Consider the following 6,000-nt stretch of genomic DNA (forward strand, 5'->3'; position numbering starts at 1 on the left):
AGTCTGCAGGAAGGAAAAAAGGGCGAGAGAAAGAGATGGATCCACTAGTCCAGCTAAAAACAGCTGAGTGTTTAACGAAGAGTTGCTCAAACGAATTTAAGTGAGGTTTAAAGGTAGCGACCTGGTCAAATTACCTGGAACAATTTGTCCCAGGAACTTTTTTCCCCCAGACATGTTGCTGTCTACGTTTCCATCGTGGTCTAAAAGTGAAGATTAGGCAAATTAGTCCGGTGACGTAGGACTGCATGCAACTTTCCAGTTCCTGCCGGATTTTGTCCTTTGCTTATACGTTTAATAAAGCCTGAACCTCGTCGTCTGTCCATCGGTCTGTCCATTGGCTTTTTTAGAGATGGCGAGAACTGAGGGATTTGAAATGTGAAAGCGACGCAGAAATTGCACTTTTAGTACTCAACAGGCGAGTAAGGTATTTTATTGAACTGATAAATTGCCATATGATCATTTTAAAGCATTATCTATTCTGAAGGGTCATTTCCTTATGGTTGTTGTAGCGCTGTGCTGGAGTTTGTTTTCAAGGAAGAACGGTGTCTATGAATGGGTTCAGCTAGTCACCTTAAAATCCTTTCCATTTAAAAATGGTTATATCTCTTAAGCCTAGTACTGAATATTTTATGAGCAGTAGGATAACTATATTCATCCGCACAGTAAAGCATAACCAAAACAATGAGTTACCAAAAGTTACATAGTATACCTTTAAGCAATATAACACAAGCAAGAGCACTTGTTCTTGCATGATTGCAAATATGATATTGCTTTTATACGAGACAGTAAACTACTTTATAAATTGGTTGCCTGACACAATAATAACGTATACATATTAATGGCCAATACACAAACATCAGAATGATGAGAGAGAGTCGTGTAATACAAACTAGCAATATCGTCTGCCTATAAACCTATACAATTGTATAAGTAAGGCCTACACTGAAGCCATTTAGAAGCTTTTGTAGTTTGCTTGGCAAGCAAAGCCAGAATATTGCTTGAAGATCCTCTTCACTGTACAATTGAAACACTGAGATTAAAGTTATCCTTCTAATTAAGGAGGCTGTTTAAAGTAGCCTGTGAAGTTTGACAACAGCGGCACTCACATCACATTACAGCCTATAATAAGCAGACCAATTAAACTAATTGAATTTCTTTAGCCTGAAACACAGAGGGAAAAAAATGTCTTTGATTAGACTCAAGCTGTTAAGTCCTTCCATAAAAGGAGAGACGGCTCTGAAACCTCACTAGATAACAATCCAGTCTAAAGGAACTAGGGGATCTACTTCGCTAATTTACGGTAATTGTCGCATATGGTGAAGTGTTTGAAGGAAGATATAATGAAACCCTTCTGTTAGCAGGAACACTGGTCATTCCTGACTTCAAGGTGATGTGACTGTACAGTGTGAAATACATCATGCCAATTACTGATTGCTGCTCTGTAAAATGGATTCAAGTACTTACACAATATAAGGACTGTGACAATACAACTGTGCATAATAGAATTTAGAACAGTACAATACAGAGATGAAAATGATACGTCAATAGTCAAATCAATTAGTAAAACTAATTGTGTTCACAAATACAATTGGGTTTCAAACCATATCTTGAGAATGACTGACTGACTTTACTCAATATAGTCTCAGTAGTCACTATCCCATGTATGTCAATCGTTTGCTATAGTAGTGATGTAACCATACAGTGGCACCAAAAGATTCAACATCTAAAAGGTATTTCACAACATTTTACACATTCATGCATAAACTGTGTCCAAAACTGCTGACTAATTTGTTCACTATTCACTACATAGTGAATATAACATGAAAAGAGTGAGCAACAAATGAGTGTTCACACAGTTAAAGTCACCATGAAATCAAAAAAGATCATTCTTATTTTTTTACAGAATGTTGCAGTGCTTATTATAAATTATTTATCCATACACGTCGTTTTTTTATGTTTCTGGCTTGTCTGCCAGCTCAGAAAAGCTAAAAAGAAAACAGTTTGTTACGGGCTGTCTGAGTTTGAAACTGTGTCATCCAGCGAGCAGTTTCAATTTGTGAAGTCGGTTTCTACGTAGGTAGCTAGCTATTTAAATATGGCCACCCACGACTGCTGACACACTTTGCCGTATTAGTATAGACCCCACCCTGAGCGAGTTGTACACTGTCCGCGAGTAGCCACAAGAATGTCTCGTAATTAATTTTTGTTGTTGGATGTAAGCGTAAGTTCTGCCAGGAAGACTCAAATGTTACGTTCTTCATTACATTTAGATAACCAATCATCATCTAACACTTGGAGTATAAAAGATCAGTATTTACCATAAACCAAAAATATGGACGACGCGTCTTCACCACCTTCCACTGAAGAAAAGTGAAGCCGCCAACGTCCGAATATGTAGCTGAAATCTTGCGCTGATTTGGGACCTGAGTCTGCGCAGCCGCGATATCAAAAGCCCGCCTACACTCTCGCAGATGCAGATCAACTCATTATGTCGGTGTGAAATAAACAGTTATGGAAATGTAGAAATTAAAGCTAAAGCTCCAATCTCCTCCCGAAAATCCTGAAAAAAGTCTGTTACTTCGCTGTCAATCTCAGTTGTCAATCATGACGTCACACCCCCGTTTTTATAGCATCAAATAACTGACTAAAACCAAGCCTATTAAAAAAAACGAACACTTTAACTAACATCAGCGTGATAAAAACTGCCTAAAATGACAGAAATCATCTTTGGGAAAGATTTTTTTAAGTGCAATTTATTTTGTCCCACGTGCCATTACATTACACGGAGAGAGCGGGTTTATGAGCTATACTGGGACCAACCACCTGGGAGCGATCGAGACGATTTGGCTTCACTTTTCAGGACTTGTGCAGCACGCTTGCTATTTGCACATGTCTGAGTTTGCAGATGATGACGCCAAGATTCACAGTTGACAATGCTGACGTTCCTTAACGGTTGATTGAAAACGTTAATCATGTTAAATGCTACAGTGGTGTTTTAAGTTCATGTCAGCCTATCATTCCGAATATTCATTGAGCGTTGCGGCAACAGTCGCGAGTTTCTTTGTCACTAGAGAGCAAAATCTCACGTTTCAGATTTCAGAAGCATGTAGGTCCTCTCTTTGTGTATTTCTTTTGTTTTCAAATTTTCAAAAGTTTCAGCAATCACTTTTCAACTGTACCAACTGTTTGAGATCCAGCTTACAGTCTCCGGAGCGATACTGGTCATAATGAAAGGGAGAGCACACACATTATTTTGTTTTACAGATATTAAGTTTACCAGTTCCTTAAGCACCCCCCAAAAAGGTATAAGGTCTTATTTGTTCACTGTTAACTGTTAGGAGCGTTTTTGTGTAATGCACAGTGTATGCCGATGATAATGCAAGGGAGAGAGTGTTTATGGATAAGACTTTAATGCACACTCCTTGTAGTGTTTTATTTAATTCTTACAGTGATTTTCTTGAGTGAAAATGAGCGCTTCATCTTTTGTGAGAAGTACAATAAACTTCATAAAACTCATCAGTAAAGTTTTGGCCATTATTCGGACAGGGTCCGCTACAATAGGCTTGTACTAATAGTGGATAAAAGCAAGATGACAACATAATTTATAACCGTAATTAAACTAAAATATACCTGCTTTATCACCATGCAGCATATATTCTAGTACTGATAGTTTCTGACATTTTCAGAGCATGAGATTGTTCTGTTTTGTTGCTGGAGCATGACAGAGATTGTAGTGGCTTTGTGCAAGAGCTCTTGAAGCTCCGCCCTCTGTGCTGGGAGCACCAGCTCATTTGCATTTAAAGGGACACACAAAAGTGGCGTGTTTTTTCTCACCCCAAAAAGTAGATTTTAACATGTTATAAAAAATGGTCTGTGGGGTATTTTGAGCTAAAACTTAACATACATTCTCGGGGGACATCAGATACTTCACATGTTGTGAAAGGGGCATCCGATGTCCCCTTTAAGGTGATATGGCACTAATCTGAATGTGAAAAAAAAACTTCTTGAAATTCATAAATAAACAAACAGACTAACTAATAAATCCGTAATTAACTGTTGGATGTTATTTGGTCAGTTCTTGAAAGAATGAATGAATGAGGTCTTTAACTACTAACTAACTTACGTCTCGGTTACGTATGTAACCCTTATTCCCTGAAGGAGGGAACAGAGATGTTATGTCAAACGTGGCTGAATGAAAGGGAACTAAATATCTAATATATTTAATCAGATTTTAATCTTTGGATCTGGTTTTGAAACTTTTAATTTGATTTTCCCATGTTCCTGGATCAGCATATTTTGTTGATCCTGGACCTGGAACAACATTCCTGTTGGAAAATGTTGTCCTAACTCTATCCCTAATCCTAACCCATAACTTCTTCAGAAATCTGAGATAAATAAAAAGTGAATAACACTGATGTAGAAGCACCTAACCCTGGTTGTAAACCTATCTTCACATAAACTGTAAACTTGTCCCTCAAATATGATTGGTTGTTTGGAATTTTGTTCCAGGATCAACAAAGATGTTGATCCAGAATCATGTTGCACTTGGTGAAATCACATTCACCTAAATTTTTTGTCAAATTCCAATTGTTGGATGCGATAACCCTAACCCTAACAAAAACTAAACTGATTTGAGTAAGATGTACCAAAAAGCCATTTGTGTGCCTACATTTGTTTTTTTTTTTTCCTCTGTCTGAACTCCTTGCCTTGCAGTGCTGTATTTCTTTATGTAAATAAATAATTTTTACCTTGAGAGACTTAGGAGCACAGCACAAACTGTTATTTTAGCAAGGCTATTCGCAGGGCTGTTTGTTTAGGACCTGTGCTCAACAAAAGAATAAAAGATATACGCTTGGCTTGTGTGTGAAGCATAGAAACATCTCGCCCTCAAACCTCCAGCAAACAGCAAGATGACTAAAGCAAAACGAATAATAAAATGCAAGATTCTTTCATAAAATAGTCATTAGGGGCATTTAGAAAGAGAATTAGCTGCCAGGGCACGTATCGTTAGCGGCTCCCCCCTCCACACTGCAGCTGACCGCCGAGTCTGAGCGGCCGCTCTGCTCATACGGCTCTTCTCGTTTGGCAAACGGCTCCAGGGGCGAAAATAATGATCTGCGTAGACATGCCAATGCTATCTGGACCAGATAACGCTGCCTTAATGACTCCTTATCCTTCGGCCTCTTCGTAGAGATGGGTGCCACAGCAAATATATTCCCGTCATTGGGTCATTAGCTCTTTATTGCACCGATAATGGACTTAAGAATTTTTGGTCCAATTCGAGTGTACGCTACCCAGTGGAAAACAGCCCTCCGATAGATTAGCCAAAGGCTAGTAAGGATGCTCAACGAGCGCTTTTCCCATTCCTGATTAGCGGATCATTAGCTGCTATTGGCGAAACACAATGACAGTTACTTCCTATAAAACAAAAACCTGATAAAGACATTGTAATGGAGTCTGGATAATGGTAATCACTGTACTCAAAGTACAAAACACCTCCCTGAATCACACTTTGCATTTTCAAATCTGGCTTTTGCTAGCCTCTTTGTTCAGAAAAGCTGGAAAAGCACATCCGACTCAAATCTGTTTTCAAATTAGCAGTTTGAACAGCAAAACTCACATAAAAGTCCATTCATCTATTTGTGGTTTGTGATCTAACTGTTCACACACACACACACACACACACAACGTAGATAGTATAAAAAAGAAAAAAAAGTATCTTCCGGATCGATATTTCAACTGTAAAACAAGATCACACTTGTATCAAATCTCTTACTATAACAAAAATGTTTATGATCTGATGTTGATTTTCTTGAAAGAGAACAGTTTAACAGCTACATGTATGAGCTAACAATAGCATTTTAGCTTAGCATAAGCCCATTAATACAAAATATTTCTGCTGACCAAAACTGATTTTAAAACCCAGCTTAGTGTAAAACAAAAACAACTTTTGTCGATTCTAGTCAAGAATGAGACAGAAAATATATTGTTTGTAGCTAG

This window comes from Gobio gobio (assembly GCF_949357685.1).
Source record: "Gobio gobio genome assembly, chromosome: 5".
In the NCBI taxonomy this organism is placed as follows: domain Eukaryota; kingdom Metazoa; phylum Chordata; class Actinopteri; order Cypriniformes; family Gobionidae; genus Gobio; species Gobio gobio.